We start from the raw sequence: 20,753 nt of genomic DNA, 5'->3' as shown, positions 1-20,753 counted from the left end.
ACTACCATCCGTGGGCACGGCGCCATCAGTCGGTAGCTCTAGGCACAGCAGCAGTGCCGTCGCTAAGCGACAGCAGGCGGTGCTCAAACTGCTGAGCCTAGGCGACAAAAGGCACACCGCCCAAGAGCTATTACAGGGCATCACGGCGCAGACTGATCTGTGGCTGGCACCGCTGAACCTCAAGCCGGGAATGGTTGTGTGTGACAACGGCCGTAACCTGGTGGCGGCTCTGCAACTCGGCAGACTGACACATGTGCCATGCCTGGCCCATGTGTTAAATCTGATAGTGCAGCGTTTCCTCAAGACATACCCCAATCTGTCTGATTTGCTCACGAAGGTGCGCCGCATCTGTGCGCATTTCAGGAAGTCCAGCCCAGATGCTGCCACTCTCAGGGCAGCGCAGCGCCGCCTCCAACTGCCCGCTCACCGACTGTTGTGCGACGTGCCCACGAGGTGGAATTCAACACTGACCATGTTATCCAGAGTTTACCAGCAGCGCAGAGCGATTGTAGACTGCCAGATGTCAACTTCCACCAGAACTGGTAGTCAGGTCAGTCAGCTTCCTCAAGTCTACAATGAGGAGTGGATGTGGATGTCTGATATCTGTCAGGTGCTGAGTAACTTCGAGGAGTCAACACAGATGGTCAGTGGCGATGCCGCCATCATCAGCCTCACCATCCCGCTGCTTGGCCTGTTGAAAAACTCTCTGGTCAGCATGAAGTCGGAAGCTTTGCGCTCGTCACAAGAGACGGGGGAAGAATATTCCCTTGTTGATAGCCAAAGCACCCTGAGGTCTGTTTCTCAGCGCATATCGGAGGAGGTGGAGGTGGAGGAGGATGAGGAGGAAGAGGAGGAGAATGTTGGCGAGACACAAGAGGGGACCATTGTTGAGTCCTTCACTGTTCAGCGTGTATGGGCAGAAGAAGAGGAGTTGGAGGAGTTGGAGGAGGAGGAAATGGACAGTCAGGCCAGTGAGGGGAGTGAATTCTTACGCGTTGGTACTCTGGCGCATATGGCAGATTTCATGCTAGGCTGCCTATCCCGTGACCCTCGCGTTCAAAGAATTTATTCCAGCACCGATTACTGGGTGTTCACTCTCCTGGACCCACGGTACAAGCAAAATCTTCCCACTCTCATCCCTGGAGAGGAAAGGAGTGTGAGAATGCATGAATACCAGCAGGCCCTGGTGCACAAGCTGAAACAGTATTTCCCTTCTGACAGCGCTAGCGGCAGAGTGCGTAGTTCTGCGGGACAAGTAGCGAGGGAGAGTAGGCGAGCAGGCAGCTTGTCCAGCACTGGCAAGGGTACGCTTTACAAGGCTTTTGCCAGCTTTATGTCACCCCAGCAAGACACTGTCACCTGTCCCCAGTCTCGGCAGAGTAGGGCTGATCTTTACAGAAAGATGGTGAGGGAGTACGTAGCTGACCATACCATCGTCCTAAATGATCACACAGCTCCCTACAACTACTGGGTTTCAAAGCCGGACATGTGGCACGAACTGGCGCTGTACGCCTTGGAGGTTCTTGCCTGCCCTGCCGCTAGCGTCTTGTCCGAGCGGGTTTTCAGTGCAGCTGGTGGCATCATCACCGATAAGCGTACACGCCTGTCGACTGACAGCGCTGACAGGCTGACGCTTATTAAAATGAATAAAGGCTGGATTTCTCAGAATTTCCAATCTCCACCAGGTGAAGGAAGCTCAACCTGAATAATTGATCCACTCCTCCTCCTCCTCCTCATTTTCCTCCTTCTCCTCCTCTTTGTACAGTAAAGCAGAGGAAAATGGCTATTTTTTGACAGGGCCCACTGGCTCTTGCTATAGTACTTCATGCATTTAATTTTTCTGGAGGGCCACCTACCCGGTCCTCTGTTTGAAACAATTTTTGTGAGTGCCACATACAGGCACTCAATCTATTCCATTTTTCTGGAGGGCCACCTACCCGGTCCTCTGTTTTAAAAAATTTTTGGGACTGCCACATACAGGCACTCAATCTATTCCATTTTACTGCAGGGCCACCTACCTGCTCCTCTGGTTTGAACAATTTTTGGGACTGCCACATACAGGCACTCAATCTATTCCATTTTACTGGAGGGCCACCTACCTGCTCCTCTGGTTTGAAGAATTTTTGGGACTGCCACATACAGGCACTCAATCTATTCCATTTTACTGGAGGGCCACCTACCTGCTCCTCTGGTTTGAAACATTTTTGGGACTGCCACATACAGGCACTCAATCTATTCCATTTTACTGGAGGGCCACCTACCTGCTCCTCTGGTTTGAAACATTTTTGGGACTGCCACATACAGGCACTCAATCTATCCCATTTTACTGGAGGGCCACCTACCTGCTCCTCTGGTTTGAAACATTTTTGGGACTGCCACATACAGGCACTCAATCTATTCCATTTTACTGCAGGGCCACCTACCTGCTCCTCTGGTTTGAACAATTTTTGGGACTGCCACATACAGGCACTCAATCTATTCCATTTTACTGGAGGGCCACCTACCTGCTCCTCTGGTTTGAAACATTTTTGGGACTGCCACATACAGGCACTCAATCTATTCCATTTTACTGCAGGGCCACCTACCTGCTCCTCTGGTTTGAACAATTTTTGGGACTGCCACATACAGGCACTCAATCTATTCCATTTTACTGGAGGGCCACCTACCTGCTCCTCTGGTTTGAAACATTTTTGGGACTGCCACATACAGGCACTCAATCTATTCCATTTTACTGCAGGGCCACCTACCTGCTCCTCTGGTTTGAACAATTTTTGGGACTGCCACATACAGGCACTCAATCTATTCCATTTTACTGGAGGGCCACCTACCTGCTCCTCTGGTTTGAAACATTTTTGGGACTGCCACATACAGGCACTCAATCTATTCCATTTTACTGCAGGGCCACCTACCTGCTCCTCTGGTTTGAACAATTTTTGGGACTGCCACATACAGGCACTCAATCTATTCCATTTTACTGCAGGGCCACCTACCTGCTCCTCTGGTTTGAACAATTTTTGGGACTGCCACATACAGGCACTCAATCTATTCCATTTTACTGGAGGGCCACCTACCTGCTCCTCTGGTTTGAAGAATTTTTGGGACTGCCACATACAGGCACTCAATCTATTCCATTTTACTGGAGGGCCACCTACCTGCTCCTCTGGTTTGAAACATTTTTGGGACTGCCACATACAGGCACTCAATCTATCCCATTTTACTGGAGGGCCACCTACCTGCTCCTCTGGTTTGAAAAATGTTTGGGACTGCCACATACAGGCACTATCCAAATTAAATTGTCTCCATAGCAGCCTCCACACGTTGTCTCCATTGCTACCTCCAAAAGTCGTCCATATAGCTGCCTCCATACATCGTCCCTTTATCAAACGAGGTGTGTCAGGCAGAAATTTGGGTTGTTTTCATGGATTCCACATCAAAGTTGTTAACTTTGTCGCCACCCTGCTGTGTTATCCACAAAATATACTGGCAAACTTTTACCATTTAGGGATATTATTTCAGCGCTTCTTGCGCATCTGTTTACATTCCCCTCACCCGGCATATCCTAAACTTATAAGAACGCTACTACACTTGATCTTATACAAAAGGTTCTTAGAAGTGCTGTTTGGGGAGTAGCCTAGAGACAGGGGCTTGGATTGGCGAAAGCTCGCCTGGCAGCGGAACGCCAGCTCCATGCGCATCATGCGCTTCTTGCGCATCTGTTTACATTCCCCTCACCCGCCATATCCCAAACTTATAAGAACGCTACTACACTTAACTTGGTGCAGGCTGGGACCGAGTCTGACCCTGGGGCTGGTCATATACTGCCGACGCAGAGAATTGCGGGGCCTACCTCGGTCCAGGTCTCAAAGGCCTACTATACCTCCTCCCACCCCTCCTCCACCTCCTCCTCCTCCGAATTACCATCCGTGGGCATGGCGCCATCAGTCGGTAGCTCTAGGCACAGCAGCAGTGCCGTCGCTAAGCGACAGCAGGCGGTGCTGAAACTGCTGAGCCTAGGCGATAAAAGGCACACCGCCCAAGAGCTATTACAGGGCATTCCACATCAAAGTTGTTAACTTTGTCGCCACCCTGCTGTGTAATCCACAAAATATACTTGCAAACTTTTACCATTTAGGGATATTATTTCAGCGCTTCTTGCGCATCTGTTTACATTCCCCTCACCCGCCATATCCTAAACTTATAAGAACGCTACTACACTTGATCTTATACAAAAGGTTCTTAGAAGTGCTGTTTGGGGAGTAGCCTATAGACAGGGGCTTGGATTGGCGAAAGCTCGCCTGGCAGCGGAGCGCCAGCTCCATGCCAAGATCCAACTAACATAGTTTTAACTGCAGCACCTTTAATCTACTACTAGTTCACTGCCTCCATACATGGTCCCCTTATCAAACGAGCTGTGTCAGGCAGAATTTTGGGTTGTTTTCATGGCTTCCATGTTAACTTTGTCGCCACCCTGCTGTGTAATCCACAAAATATACTGGCAAACTTTTATCATGTACCGATATTATTTGAGCGCTTCTTGCTCACCTCCTTTGGTTCCTCTCTGCCACCCATTGGTTTGAAGCCTGAGTCCATTTAGGGTATGTCGCCATGCCACTCTCTAGCCTTCCGCTGCTGCCGCTGCCTCTGCATGCCGTCCCCTATAGTGTCAGGGTCAATTATTGGATGTTTTAGATGCTATCTAGCTTCATTCTGTCACTCTGTCATGGCCATGCTGTTGCCCATAATTTTGGCATAATGGTGCGATTAGGCAGCCTCAGAGGCATCCATGCTTGCTGCCCCTGCTGTTTCCTGTCCATTTCCGTGGTGTTTCCATCCTTTTCTGAGGTTCCCAGGTGTTTGGCCAAGCTTCCCTGTGCAGAGCCTTGGTCCCCTTGAAAAATGCTCGAGTCTCCCATTGACTTCAATGGGGTTCGTTATTCGAGACGAGCACTCGAGCATCGGGAAAAGTTCGTCTCGAATAACGAGTACCCGAGCATTTTAGTGTTCGCTCATCTCTAGTGCAGATATTTTCCATTAGGAATATTTACCAGATTTTAATATTTATAAACGATTCCTAATGAATTAGGAGAAATTAGAACTTTTGGTATTTGGAGATGTTGTAGAAGGAGTTCTCTTTATACATTACTTTTATGATTTGCGATGACATGAATTATTTTACTGCATGTGTCACCACACTTTTCAGCTCTACTTTAAGAGTATTGTAATCCAACATACTAATGCTTTGTTATGATTATAGCATTGCGGCTGTTGAGAGATACTCTAGATGGAGATATTTGGATCAGTTGCTTGGTATGCCACTGTCCTAGACTATACAGTGACATCATTGAGGATCATAGCTTGCATAATACAGTAGTTGCAAACAACATTCCTGAACACATAGCTGAGGATTTAGAACAGTTAAGGGTGTTATGCTTATCTTGACTTAACAGAGATACAAAACACAGAGGGGATCAAGCATGGAAAATGCTGTAAGGGGTTACTAAATGTGTCATGCCAGGAATATATCATATTTCCTATTCTGAGAACACTCGCTGTTTAACATTTTTAATATCATAGGGGAGACACATCATATAGTAAGCAATTAAGGGGGTATTCCCACAAAGACTAGATTCGTAAATATACTCAGGATAACAAAATAACATATTCTCGAATTCACCGTTATTAACAAAAATTCAGCCTTTCACAGATATAATTCCAACCTATATCTATCAGTCCTTGTTGTATACAATTTCACTTTTCCTGGGATCCAACCGTAAATCAGTAGTCTTGCGTCGGGCAGGACAGATTATTCTTATGTCTAATGCTGCAGTAAACTCCATACACACACAGACTTCCTGCTGGCAAACAGCAGAGTAAGGAAAGTAACTACAGGCTGCTAAGGACTTTATTTAGGGAGGGGGCACAGCAGAGCTGACAGTGTGTGTTATGGCTGAGATTGAAATGTGCATATCATGGATCTCATTATCTCTTGTCTCCAATCTGTCTCAACTATGTTTTTCTAAGTGTCAAATACTAGTGACTGTTCAGAAGCTTAATGAAAGTGTAGATAAACCTGGACCCTGATAATCTAAGCACATTGTCAGCACATAGAATCTCACACAGCACTAGAGGAATCATAATGTGTCTGCTTAGAGAGTCATCATAGACACGCTGGAATCTCATACTGGCTAGCCTAGGGAATGATAGGAGCTAAAATAGCAATAACAATGAGTAAAATTGTAAAATAGGGTGTTACCAATAGTCTTTCTTGTGTAAACATCACAAGATTGAAATTTGAGAATTTTCTTTCACTGGCGAACCTGTTTAAAGCTTCATTGCATCACAATTGAAGGGGAAGTCCAATAACTTGTGAATATTCGGTGAATTCTTTATAATTGCTGTTTTGCTTGGATCTTCCAGTAGTGGAAGAAGGGACCCTTCACATTCCAATTCATGAAAACTTCCATCACCAGAAAAGTTAACGTGGAGGTGGATGAACTTTACATACATGTTAAAGGGAACCTACCACCCCGATTCTACCTATAAAGGTAGAAGGGGTGGTAGGTGGATGGATGGGACGTGAGGATAGCCCTTTTTTGGGCTAATCCTCACGTCCCGGGTGTCTTTTAGAAAGTCTTTTAGATAAGTCTTTTAGTCTTATAGGTAGAATCGGGGTGGTAGGTTCCCTTTAAAGAGGTTGTCCAAGTTCAGCAAATAATTGATATGGTTTAAGGAAAAGTTATACAAATTTTCAATATACTTACTGTACCAATTCCTCACATTTTTCTAGATCTCTGCTTGCTGTCATTCTATAAAAAGCTTCATTGTTTACTTCCAGTGGATAGAAATCTCTCCATTGGACAGGCAGGTGCACAATCCATTATTATCACAGAAAGTAATCAGAGACATGTGATAGTAATGGTTTGTGCAGCTGCCTGTCCATCACATGAGCATGGACAGATTTCTAGGCAATTGAAGGAAACATAGAAGCTTCCTATAGAATAACAGCAAGCAGAGATCTAGAAAACCATAAGGAATTGATACAGAAAGTATATTGTAAAGTTGAAAAACTTTTCCTTACATAAGCCATATCAATGATTTGATAAAAGTGGACACCTCTTTAATTTTGAGAACTCAATGTTTTCATAGTGACTTCACAATGTCCATCACCATGGGCATGTGATTTCAAACAGTTACACGGCTCGTAATGTCACAGAGAGCAATCATGAGTCGTGCACCTGTGTGACATCACATGACCATCAATAGATTTCTATCCACTAAATGTAAATATTGAAACATTGATGGAAACATTTCTATTGAATGACTGCATGTAGTTATCTACACAATCACAAGGAATTAATGCAGAAAGTATATTGGAAAATATATAGAAACAATAACATTTATTTGCTGAAACTGGACAACACCTTTATGACTATAAATAATATATACCCCAGTATCCTATGTCTATTCTCATGTATCGTATAACTGTTCTTTAAGTAATACATTTACCGATGTGGTTGTAACTGGATGCTCTGCTTTCCTGTTGAGAAGATAAATGAAAATGCAGGGGGTTAATGGAATCAATAATCTAAGCATCTATGGGTGAAAGAGTAATATTATATATCTTACAAATACATGACTATGGTGAATTGAGACCTACAGGTAGGACATAGAGTATATATTCTATTAATAGGCTTACGCAGATGCTAGCTTGGTGGGCACAGTGGTTTTTGTCATCTGTCATCGGAGTGTGGGAACTTACTAATGCACTGTTATAGTAGACGTGCAGAGATTCAGTAGCTATGCCTTAGAAAATGGCATATTTTGGATCCCAGCCATTCATGTTTCATCCTCTTAAACAAGCACTTGAGGCTTACATGTGTACAATCAACGAAAGTGGAGATTTTTTTTAAATAAAATAACTATATATATATATATATATATATATATATATATATATATATATAAAACACTATTCACCATTTTTCATACTTCTGCAAGCAATTCATTTTCATTTAGCAGCATGTCCCATAAAATGCATTAAAAAAAATTAAATAGAAAAATGTAGAAAATGAAAGAAAACAGTAAAATCTTTCTGGTCTCAATATGTAATTACAACTGACATCTGGTATTTATTTGGCCTTTGTTATTCACCACCAAGACAAAAAGGATAAAGCTGTGAGGTTTAACTAAATTTTCTGTGTTATTACGGTATGTATACAATACCATTTCATTTCAATTATTTTATAGCTCATAAATGTAACCAATATTTTAAAAGTAAAATCAACATTTAAGTATTTATAAAGTTAATTCTTTATCCCTCTTTTCAGGATGCTTTTGCATTGAGCACAATATACTGGAAAATTGATAAATTATAATTTGAGCCATAAAAACTATAAAAAAAATGTCACTACAAAAGCTACTTTTAGGTAGTGAAACCGCGCTTCTCAGAAAAATGATGCTTTATTTCGAAATCGGACTACGCGTTTCGGGGGCATAACGCTCCCTTCTTCAGGTCCATACAAATGTACAGGGTTCTGGTTAAAAATACATGATTAAAAAATTTTGAGACACAACAAATCCATAGTGGGACGGTCTACATATATTTAGCATATCCCATAGTGCATGAGGGGATAAAAACAGTTTCCTTTAAAAACGTATTTCTATAGTATTTAGACGTTACATCATGTAGTTAGTATAGTCAAAGGTAAAAGGACAGTGTAAAAGTGTACAAGGCATATAAAAAGACATATAAAGATACATACGCACAAATGAATATAAATATAAATATAAAAGCATAAGAAAAGGTTGTGATAGGAGAAGGGGTTAATAAGCTAATAGCACTGACCCGAGAGTAATCCTATGCTTTCCTGTGTGGATATAGGGGGTATTTGATCCTCTTTATAAGATGGTACTGTTCTCTCTTTTGATCAGTTGTCTGTAGCGGTCCAGATGATCTTTGGGGATCTGCTCTATTGGGGTTAAAGTGAGGACACTGAAGTTGGAGTCGTGGTGTGAGGTACAGTGCCTCGAGGCGCTGTGCAGTTGAAAGCCCGATTTCACTTTGTTCCGGTGCGTATTCATCCTAGTTCTCAGAGTCTGGATGGTTCTTCCTATATATTGTAAGGTGCATGGGCACTGTAATAAATAAATCACAAAATCGTAAGCACAGTTCAGGAAGGATTTGATTTAAAAGCGTTCACCTGTAGCTACTGAGGTGAAGAACTTTGTGCGATGTAGCATAATGTCACACGTTAGACACCTAGTATTACTACAGTGGTAAGCTCCCTTCAATTCTGGGAACAGAGTGTTTCGTAAGGTTTTTGGTTTGTTGTCAGCTGAGTCCTGTTGTTGTTTGGGAGCTAGGCATTCTTTCTGGGAGAGTTTCTGGGTTTTTTTGAAAGCATCTTTCAGAATCTCCTTGGGGTATCCTTTTTCTCTGAATCGTCTCTGTAGAATTTTTTTTTGCTCTTTGAAAGTGGAATCTTCTTAGCAGTTTTTTCTAATGCGCTTGTATTGGCTATAGGGGACATTATTTAGCCAGCTCCTGTAATGCGCACTGGTATAATTAAGAAAGCTATTTACATCGACAGATTTAAAATATGTGCTTGTGACGAGGCCATTCCTGTCGGTGTTTGTAGATATTAATAAATCAAGAAATTCAATCTGAGTTGTGGAAAAATTCAATGTGAGGGCGATGCCCCAGTCGTTTTTATTAATTGTATTGACGAAGTCGGTTGCTTCCTCTTTGTTTATTTTCCAGACGATAAAGAGATCGTCAATATATCTCTTGAAAAGTTTTATCTTAGAGGTGTACTTCGGGTTGTTAAGGATAAAACGGGACTCGAATTCGCCCATAAAGATGTTTGCGTAACTTGGTGCGAACCAAGTCCCCATGGCCGTACCTCTCTTTTGTTGGCGCATAAAAAGCCGACAGCGGGAGACGCGATCACACACCGCTCCCGACTGTATCGGCATCTTGTAGTAAGTATAGCAGCTCCATCCACAAGCGACCTAACAGTAAGTTTTATCTAACCTACCACCTTTTTACATAGGCACGTTCCTCCTCCTCCGGGCCAACTTCCAACTAACCTTGGCAGCGCTATCCTTAACCCCTTCATTCCCGGGGTAGGTACATACTCCCTCATTATCATAAGATCACATGCCTGTTACAACAAATAGGCTAAACTATCACTTTCCGCTATACCCAGATAACAGTACCATCTTATAAAGAGGATCAAATACCCCCTATATCCACACAGGAAACGTCTAAATACTATAGAAATACGTTTTTAAGGAAAGGAAACAGTTTTTATCCCCTCATGCACTATGGGATATGCTAAATATATGTAGACCGTCCCACTATGGATTTGTTGTGTCTCAAAATTTTATAATCATGTATTTTTAACCAGAACCCTGTACATTTGCATGGACCTGAAGAAGGGAGCTTTACGCCCCCGAAACGCATAGTCCGATTTCGAAATAAAGCATCATTTTTCTGAGAAGTGCGGTTTCACATCCTTTTTTCTACCCCTATGACCATTGGCTACTATCCCAGCTCAAGCTTTGCCGGGATACTGGACGACGCAGCTTAATCTCAGCACCATCCACCACTTGGAACCCCTGGACATACAACATCGTATGATTTCACCCTACTATTGATGAACTGTGTATTTTTGTTTCTACTCTCATGTGACTTTTAGGTAGTGTATCTTTTGGTGCTACACATGCCTCAAGGATGCACTCATCTTGCCCACTTTGAGAGTGGATCATTGGGTTGCCTGTCATTTATGTTTGAGGTACTTAGAGCAGAAGCTACTTGAGAATCAGGATGTACAGTTAACAAGGAAATCCAGACAGACCACTGATATATAGGTGGTTCATAGAGCTGTAGATCTCTGCAGTTCATCCAGTGATCATGGGCCTCTTGGCTGCATCTCTGATCAGTCTTCTCCTTGTTTGAGATGAAAGATTAGAGGAACGGTTGGGTCCTTGTAGATTTGCAGTGGTCTGATAACCCTTCCATTTCAATATGATCGCTTACACAGGGCTCCTTGGGGTGTTTAAAGTTTGTGAAATCTTTTTATATCCAAATCCAGCTTTAACTCTCTACCAGTGCCACAGTCCTGCCTGGCATGTTCCTTGGTCTTCATGATTCTCTCTGCGTAAATTTATTAAATTGTGTTTTAAAGCCAAGTTTTTTTGTTTAAAGAACAGTGGGTCATTAAAGATTAAAGGTCAAAGGAAGGTATTAGATAAAATGTAACATACCTAGGGTGACAGTTATAGCACTAGATACCTTATCGGATCTCATGCTGGTAAACTACAAGAGTCAAGTCAAAAATCATGAGAAAAATCTCCATAATTTCTTCTAAATAAAATTGACATGCTGTGGCTACAACAATCCATACCAAAATGTCAATACAGGCATTTAAAAAAAATATGCACCAATTAGAGATGAGCGAGCACAAAAATGCTCGAGTGCTCGTTACTCGATTCGAACTTTTTCCGATGCTCGAGTGCTCGTATCAAATAACGAACCCCATTGAAGTCAATGGGAGACTCGAGCATTTTTCAAGGGGACCAAGGGGAGCAATAAAATGTGTCATTTTATTGAGAAATAAGGAAGTCAGTCCTGTTTCTTTGTTTTTTTATTCAATGGAATATTTGTGGAACTTCAAAAAGGAGAATGACCCATGTTAAACATCTGCAATGTATTCTTCACACATATTGTTCTTCACATACTATTGTGAAGTACACCTTTCTGCACTAGTGTCTTCTGATAAGTTAGCAGATGTAAAGAAACATCTGCACTGTGTTCTTCACTGTGTTCTTCACTTAAATGATCCTTAATGATCCTTAAATGATCCTGTGTTCACTGTGTTTACTGTGTTCTTCATTGCATTCTTCACTTAAATGATCAAGTAAAAGCTCGATCTCGAGCAGGCGAAATACTCGTCCGAGCAACGAGCCGTTTCGAGTACGCTAATACTCGAACGAGCATCAAGCTGGGACGAGTATGCTCCCTCATCTCTAGCACCGATTAAATGTTGTAAATATCATAGACTCGAATAGTACTGCATTATGCTTCATGTTTTCTAGTCAAAATACATCACAGTCTCATTAAGCTCCTAAGTTATAAGTACCCAGGGGGACCTAAAATACAGTAAAATATTAGAATAATTGAAATAATTAAAAAAATTAGAAAAAAAACTAAAAAAGTTCAAATCACTTTCCCAAGATCCGAAATATAAATAAACATAATCTGAAATATGTTATACATTCCCATGTTCCTAGATGTATAAAAAAAAACCAATTATTCCCGGTGGTGAACCCTGTAACAGAAAATAGCATCAACATGTTTGAATTGACATTTTTTTGCCATTTCACAAAAAATAAAATTTTAATACAAAGCCCATCCATTCCTTTAAAAGCTAGAAATGAATACCTCATCTCATCCCACGAAAAATGACACCTTACACAGATCCATACACCGATCTATGAAAATGTTATTTGTGTCCTTATATGGCGAAACAAAAGATTAACATTTTTTAAATATATTGAAACTATATAAAAACTATAAAAATGTTGTATCTCCATGATCGTACTGACCCAAAGAATAAAGGACAGGTGTCATTTGGAACAGACAATGAAATCCATAAAAACAGCGTCCACAAGTAAATGGCGCAAATACCTTTCTTTGTCAGTTTCACTGCATTTGGAGGTTTTTTTTTTTTGGCAGCTTCACAGTACATTACATGAAATAATAAATACTGAGACTAATTTACAAAATTATTTTACAGAAAACAGGCCCTCATACAGCTCTATATAGGGAAAAATTCAAAAAAATATGAAGGGGAACAAATAGTTGAAGCGCCAAACATGAAAAATGGCATTGGTAGCAAGGGGTTAATGTACCACCACAGAATTTTCTGTTTTTCATCTATTTCTACTTCATTGCAATGTTGAATAAAAACTAGGGAGAATAAAATGAAGTGATTCTTAAAAATAGAAAACTTCTGTGACCTCTAGGGGAAAATTCCTTAACAATTAAAGTAACAATAAAAGGGATTTCATTACCGAATCCCTGTAATAAATAATGGCATTACACCAGTGTTCACTAGCACTCCAGAACATGCTGTGCCCCTCAGTAACCACAAAGGAATGTCCCGAAAATAAACCGGCAAATACCATCTCAATCTTAGTTTGTATTGTCACATTCTGCATAGGTGGAAAAGCTACTATACAAAGACTGTGTCATTCATTACAAGTGTTCGCGTTATTGTGCTATCATAGTAGTCCTTTAACCCCTTACCGCATTTGGAAGTTCCTGAACATCCTGATGGGGTTGTGGGAGTATGAAGAGGGCTCGGCTTTCCAGTGCACGGCATGGAATATTAAATACTGTCACTAGAATGGACAATAGAACACAGAAAATAAAAAAGTTATGGATTTTTAAGGGTGGGGAGCAAAAAATGGAAATCAAATAATGAATAAGCTCAGAGGCGTTAAGGGGTTTAAAATGTGCAAGGAACCACAAGATTGGAGTCTTACACATGAATTTTATATCATGTAGTCAACCAATACAACATTTTTGCCAAAAGGAAACCTGACAGCAGGCTGATAAACAAAAGGGATTCAAAATTGATTTTTGGAAAAGGCTGGGAATGCAGTGATGAGAGCATTGAAAGGGTTAAATGCTGGAATTTTTTGTGGATGGCATTTAACCCCAGCTGCCCACTTACCATACTTATGACCACATCCCTGTGTAGAAATATAAAAAATGTCAGATTTATTTAGTTTTATTGATAATATCTAGTTCAATGCCCAGGTCCATATTAGACATTTATTGTTATCAGGAAATTTAGTCAATAAAATACATAAAACTAAATAATGTCACAAAGAATATGCAGCTTGATATATGGATTAAATGACATTACGATCATACAGGGTTAGTTATTTCTTGAACAGTCGTGTCGGGGGCCTTTTGGCAATAAATGTCTTTCATTAGCTGACCATAACATTAGTGGTGTTATTAGAAGCTTTTTAGTAGAGAATGGGTCTTGTGGGACACCCTCCTGGTAATTCCATTAGCAAAGGTCTAACTAAATCTTTTATCTTTTAAAATTGACTGTGTTTAAATGGGACTTATCCAGTGGTATACTGCACATTTTTCTCACATAATTTCTCACTTGTAATTTATCCTATTGAACGCCTTTGAATAAAAATGGTTGTACAATGGTTGTGCTGGCTTTCTATATATTGGGGGAGAAGGGACTGGCTGACTATATACCGGTTCACAGGGTGATGGCTGGATATATAATGGGGGGGCTATATCCTGGGGGCATGCGCTGGCTACATAATGGGGGCTGGCTGGCTATTTACTGGGGGGCAGGGGTCTGGCTAGCTGTATACTGTGGGTTGGATGGCTATATACTGGGATACAGGGGGATGGATATATAATTGGGGAAAGGGCCTGGCTCGCTATTTACTGGGGCTAGGGGTCTGGCTGTCTATATACTGAGGAAATTCCCCACCCTAGACTCGAGTCAATAGGTTTTGCCAGTTTTTTGGGGTAAAATTAGGTGCCTCGGCTTATATTTGGGTTGGCTTAAACTCGAGTGCATACGGTATTCCAAAAGAGGTCTGAATAGCATATCTGCTTTTTTTTGGTGAGCATGAAAAACCTTTTTTTAAATAAAAATACAATTTTGTATAGTATTCACTGTATGACATAGTTATTTTAAATTTTATGTTTTAAATGATATGGTCCATGGAAAAATTGGGTGATCACAATTAAACAAAATGTGTATTTTTTTCTTTTTTTATTGTTTGGTGAGCTGTTCAGTATCTTCATACAGTCCAATGCTCAATGTATCCTCAATTCACCCCTGACAGCGTGCTACTGTGTTTGATATCTGTGTAAGTAAATTGAAAAAAACAATTCATCAAGTAAGCTAGCCTTTGAAATTTTCATAAAGTGCAATATTATAGTATTAACTCTGACCTTTGCTTTTAGCTGTTAGATCTATAGCAAGTAGCGGTGGAATTTTAATTTATAACGAGTTTTTGATCATTGATGCATAAAGCATTCACAAGATAACATAACCATTTAGTTTTATTATTAGTATTATTTTTGGACCCTCCCATAGATCTGTCCTTATATCACACCGTGTGGGTTGGGGCTTTAAGTGGACATTTTTTATTGTGCCATAATGGCCAGAGCAGGTGGAGGTAAAAATAATTGAAAGCATATTTCTGCTGCTCCCAGTTCGTCAATTGTATCAGTTGTCTAATATGTGAATCTTCCTGCCATAAGTGTTGGGGGTCACATGCAGCTGAGTGGTCTGAGCGGGCCTTGGTGATGTCACTTTTTCTGTCACACGCTCATAGAGACGCCACTGATTGATAGTAGCAGGTCCTGTCCACTTTTTCCCTTCTCACCTTCATAAAGCCAGAATGTTTTTATTTTTCAATGGTGCCATTTTAAGGTTTATTCTTTGCAGGACTAGTTCTGATTTTTATTGCCTCCATTTGATTAAAATATTGGAAAAAATGACATCATAACTTTATTCTCCTAGTGAGGACAAATACAGTAATACTGTATATACTCGAGTATAAGCCGGGTTTTTAGCACAAAAAAAACCCAAAACTCAGCTGGAAAACCCAAACTCAGCTTATACTTCAATAAAAAAAAGAAAGTTAATAACTCACCTTTCCGGCACCCCACGCAGGTCTTCTGTTCTATCTGTCCGAGAGTGGCAGGTCCATGTGAGGTCAGGCTTTGACATCAGCTGCCACTGCTGCAATTGTGTTTTGTGTGCTGGCAGCTGGCACACACTCTGATGTCAGCAGCCACTGATGTGCACCGAATGGACCTGCCGCTCCCGGATAGATTGAACAGAAGACCTGCGGGGGGCACTGGAAAGGTGAGTTATTAACTTTCATTTTTATAAATTTGACAAACTGGGGCTTGCTGTATATAGGGGCTGGGGGCAGGCTGCTGGATAAGGGGGCAAGCTTTTGGATACGGGGGCAGGCTGCTGGATACAGTGGCAGGATTTGAAACTTTTACATAGTGAGAAGATCAGAAGAATTATTGTTGGTCTTATGTATATAGTTTTAATATTATAATTTATTTTCCTGCCAGGTGTACACCACCACAAGTTAGCTCAGTTTTAATCAGAAGGAAAAGGGGAAAGAAAGAGGGGAAAGTGGCAGTAAAAATTAACTTTTATTCTTTATTTAAAAAAGATAATATTTCATATCAAGTTAGGTAGAAAATATAAAAATCAGAAACAGATAGGGAAGGTTTATGGGGATATTCTTTCCCTACATGCAAATATAGACCCCTATAATTTGATTTGCATGTGATCCCCTAAGTTGAGGGATTTATAAGAGGGTTGGCTAAATTTTTATTCCACCATTCTTAGTGATAGCAACTCATATAGTATGTAACCTCAATTCTCTTTGTGCAGTACGCACTTCTATTGATAATGTTAGTTAATGATCAGTCACGTGTACACACATCTATAAATGAACAATGTTGCATTTCATTGTATCCATTCATTCACATACACGTTGGGCTGAATCTTCTCACTAAATAAAAGTATAGATAAACCCTATCCCTGATCATCTAAGCACATTGTCAGGATTCAGGATCTCATAGCACAGAGAAATAATGAAGTGGAATTTTACACTGACCATTACTGAGTGATAGAAGCTAAAAAAGCAATAAAACCAAGTAAAATTGTAAAGTAATTGGGCACAAAATGATCTTTATTGTGTAAACATCACTAGAGGATTAAAATTTGAGGACTTTCTTTAATTGGCAAACCCCTTTAATGACAACAAGATCTAGGAAACTGTGAAAAATTGATACAAAAAGTATATTGGAATACTGTATAACTTTTTATTGCACAAATCAATTCAATTATTTGCTTGAATTTGCTTAAAGTGAACAATCCCTTTAATCTTTCAACAGTTTTCAACACGGTTCCACCTGGATTAAGATTGTGGAAAATTAGTCTTCCATACACTTCCAACTACACTACCTGGCAGACACTGCAAACAGTGGCCAACATTGGCATTACTATTGAAGTGGCTTTGATTGCAGTTGGGATTGGGACACCAAGCCAGGGGTCCTCTGCGCAACCTCTTGTTTGAAGATCTAATTTCTAGTAATTTATGAATGAAAGCTGCTACAGGTGTCCCTGTCCTAAGGAGATCAATAACCCTTTCATTCTTATACTGCTGAGGAAGGAACAAGAAGTTCCAAAAAACGTTCAGTTAATGTCCAATATTCTCAAGATTACCTTCAAGATTGTCCCATATGGAAAGAAAAAGGTAATATTGATAAGACAAAGAAATCTGCTGCAAGCAAAAAATACTATATTTACCATATATACCATCCAGCAACATCTGTTTTTCTACAGTCCGTGACAAAGCCAAGTTAACCGATAAAGCCAAATTGAACTACAGGTCTCAGCGTAGCAAGAAATCTCTACAGCGCAGGTGCGAACAAACTCTGAACCTCATTCTGATGGATGACAAACTTCCTTTCTGAGACGCGAGCGGAGAAACACACACTGTGGCGGACATGTCGTATCGGTACGCTGTGGGTATCGTATGGTATATTTTATTAGCAAAAGGAGGATTATACCTTTCTATAGAAACCTGAATTAGGGTTCCATTTTCAGCTAAAGTACTGAATTGGGACATTTTATTGAATGAGAATTTTATCATGGTGCATGCATATATGGAATGTATGGATTGAACCAAGATCTTGAGTTGCGATATTGAACAAAGATTTGGAGTTGCAATATTGTATGTCACAATCTATTCTGCAATAATTTTCAGACTCATGTTTTTTACATTCTATTTTTAGGGATTTTTATATATTTCATATAGTGTGAGCCCCACGAATACTTGTGGTTCATGTTTTATTTGGGATTTATATTTTAATAAACAACTAATAGGAACTTTCATTGCCTGGAGAATTCTTGGTGTAGCAAGACACTTGTTCTTTTTATTCAATTACATTTTCATGTCAGAACTAGTACTAGCAGGTATTTAATAAGTAACTTAAGCCTCTTTCACACGAGCATTGTAGAGATTCATCAGAGTCTAATCAGAGTGTGATCAGGGTTTGGTAAAAACGGACATTTTCCATCACAGTTCAATCAATTTAAAACGTTCACTGCAAGTCCACACCCAAAACACATGCATGCAATCACACTTTTGAGTCCTGCATAGTAATTTTTATGTAACATTGAAAGAAAGTTCTGTTACATCATTGGGCACTTCATGTGACCAGGGTGATGTCATCTAAGGTCCCCATGTATGTATATGATCACATGAAATCATAACATGCTTTCATGGAGGCAAATGGAGCAGTAAAAGTCCATGGAAACATACTGTGAATTCTTGTGATCAGACATGGGATAGATGTTGCAAACATAACTAGGTAAAGGACCTTAGATGACATCATTGTGGTCACATGACATGCTGAGAAGAGGCATGCCCCCTCTGATGCCAGGTAATAAAAGATAAAGTTTATGTGGATGTAAAGGAAACTAATTCTGGCTAAAAGAAGGGGGTCAGTTAATTAATAAGCCTCTATAGGAACCTGTAAAAATGTGGTGACGGGTTCCCTGTAAGACTGGGGAACCATACTTTGTACCATCTATTTTTGAAGACCCTGGCTCTATACTAGACAGGGCTCTTATTACTTTACTTGTATCTCTATATGTTACTTATGTGACCATAGCAAGACTTTTTCCAACTGTAAATAAACAATAAATCTTCCAATTGAATGAAAGTTATCTGAAAAAATAAAATAAATTAATTAATTAATGCAGAAAGTGTATTGATAAATGTCTTAACTTATGATAATCAAATAGTGACTCATATTTGCTGTAACTGGACAATTCTTTTAAAGTGTCACTAGTCAGACACTAATTCAAAGTTTTCTTGTGTCCTTTCTTTATTCTTGTGTGTTCCTGATTTTACAGGTTGATGCAGCCCTTACAGATCCCAGGGGGTGCTTTTCTTTGGGGACATTGTGAGTTCAGTTTCTTATGAGGTGCCTATGGCAAATGCTTTGCATGAGTATTTAATAACTATTATATTACATGTTTATTGTTTATATTTATATAACATTAATAAAATAAGATTGTCTTATTCAGTATCTTTCTTTATTGTCTCTACATGGTATTATTCCATTGCTCAAAGCTCCTCAGAGACTTTAACCATCACCGGTCCACAAAGAAGATTTTTTAAACGAAAAATCGCTACTTTGTATATTATGTTTTCCAGTCCTTTTAAAGGAATATCCTTTAATCCTCCACAAAATTTGACCTCTCCACATCAAAGAGATCAAATCATGTGAGGAGATGGAATGAAAGGAAAATGTTCCAAAAATGTAATGTGAGCTTTTCTTTTTCTTTATAGATCTTATTAAATCATTACTTTTTATCCATACACATCCATACACACATCTATGCATACATATACATATACTGTGAGAGAGAGAGAGAGAGAGAGTAATAAAATTAATTGCAGTAATATAAATACTAATAAAATTGAAGTCAAGTGATATAGCTCATTATATAATATTATTATAGTATTATATAATATATATATATATATATATATATATATATATATATATATATATATATATATATATATATATATATATATATATATAAATAGCATTATCAGAAATGGTTAAATAGATATCCATGCATATCCACAGGATACATACTGCTGTCTTTATATTTTAAATTATTTTATATTAAATGCTCAAGGTGTATTAAAATGTTTCATCAATCAATAGTATCAATGGATGCAGGCCATGTAATAAATTTTTTTTAAGAACGGTGATTCTTTCTCCACTAAAGTGTCAGATTTAGAGATGAGTGGACTTGATGTCCAAGTTTGGTTTGGCCACCTGACCCGGATACAATGCCGGATTGCCAGCCAAACAGCCAATCTGGAAAATTGATGCCCCTTCCAACGAGCCATGGCTATGACAACCCCTGGCCAATCAATTTTCCAGATTGGCTGTTCGGCCGCAATTCCAGCATTATATTTGGATTAGGCTGCAGAACCCTGAACTCAAACATGGACATCATGTCCACTCATTTCTAGTCAGATTGCATAAAAGTTCTATGCAGAGAGGAGATGAGTGAGTCACAGTAGCTAGGTGCCCCCCCCCCTACTAAAGCTACATGCACAGAAACGTCTGCTCTTCTCAGACTGCAAAAAAACTGATTCATCGTCCGTTTGTGCCCTCCGCGTGTCCTCAATGTGTACATGCAAGAGGTACGTGGCAAAAACGGTACTTGTCATCTGTATGTCATCTATCGTAGATACCACCAAACGAATGGAAGTTTCAGACTGCACGGGCCACAAATACGGGCAGGAAAAGTACCAGCTCTAAGTTTTGTATCTGAGTCAGTGGATCTGTCAGGGTCGCTAGGGAGAATGCTGGGACTTCTGGTTCTTCTGCTGGTGCCAGCAGCGTTCTCCGACCCCCGACGCGTATCAGCGCAAACTCCACCTCTCGTCCCGGGCAGCGGCTGCTAAGATCTCGCGCTGTCTAGGAGTTGTGTTCGGAACTGCTGGGACTTTTGGTACCTCTGCATGATGCCTGGTTGTTCTGCACCATGATGGGTTAATTCCCAGAAGCTGTCCAGCTCCTATCAGGTTCTGGAGGTGGAGTTCTGGCTGCATAAATTGCAGCTTCACTA

This window comes from Engystomops pustulosus, chromosome 5 (assembly GCF_040894005.1).
Source record: "Engystomops pustulosus chromosome 5, aEngPut4.maternal, whole genome shotgun sequence".
Classification (NCBI taxonomy): domain Eukaryota; kingdom Metazoa; phylum Chordata; class Amphibia; order Anura; family Leptodactylidae; genus Engystomops; species Engystomops pustulosus.
Note: the sequence above shows the minus strand (reverse complement) of the source record.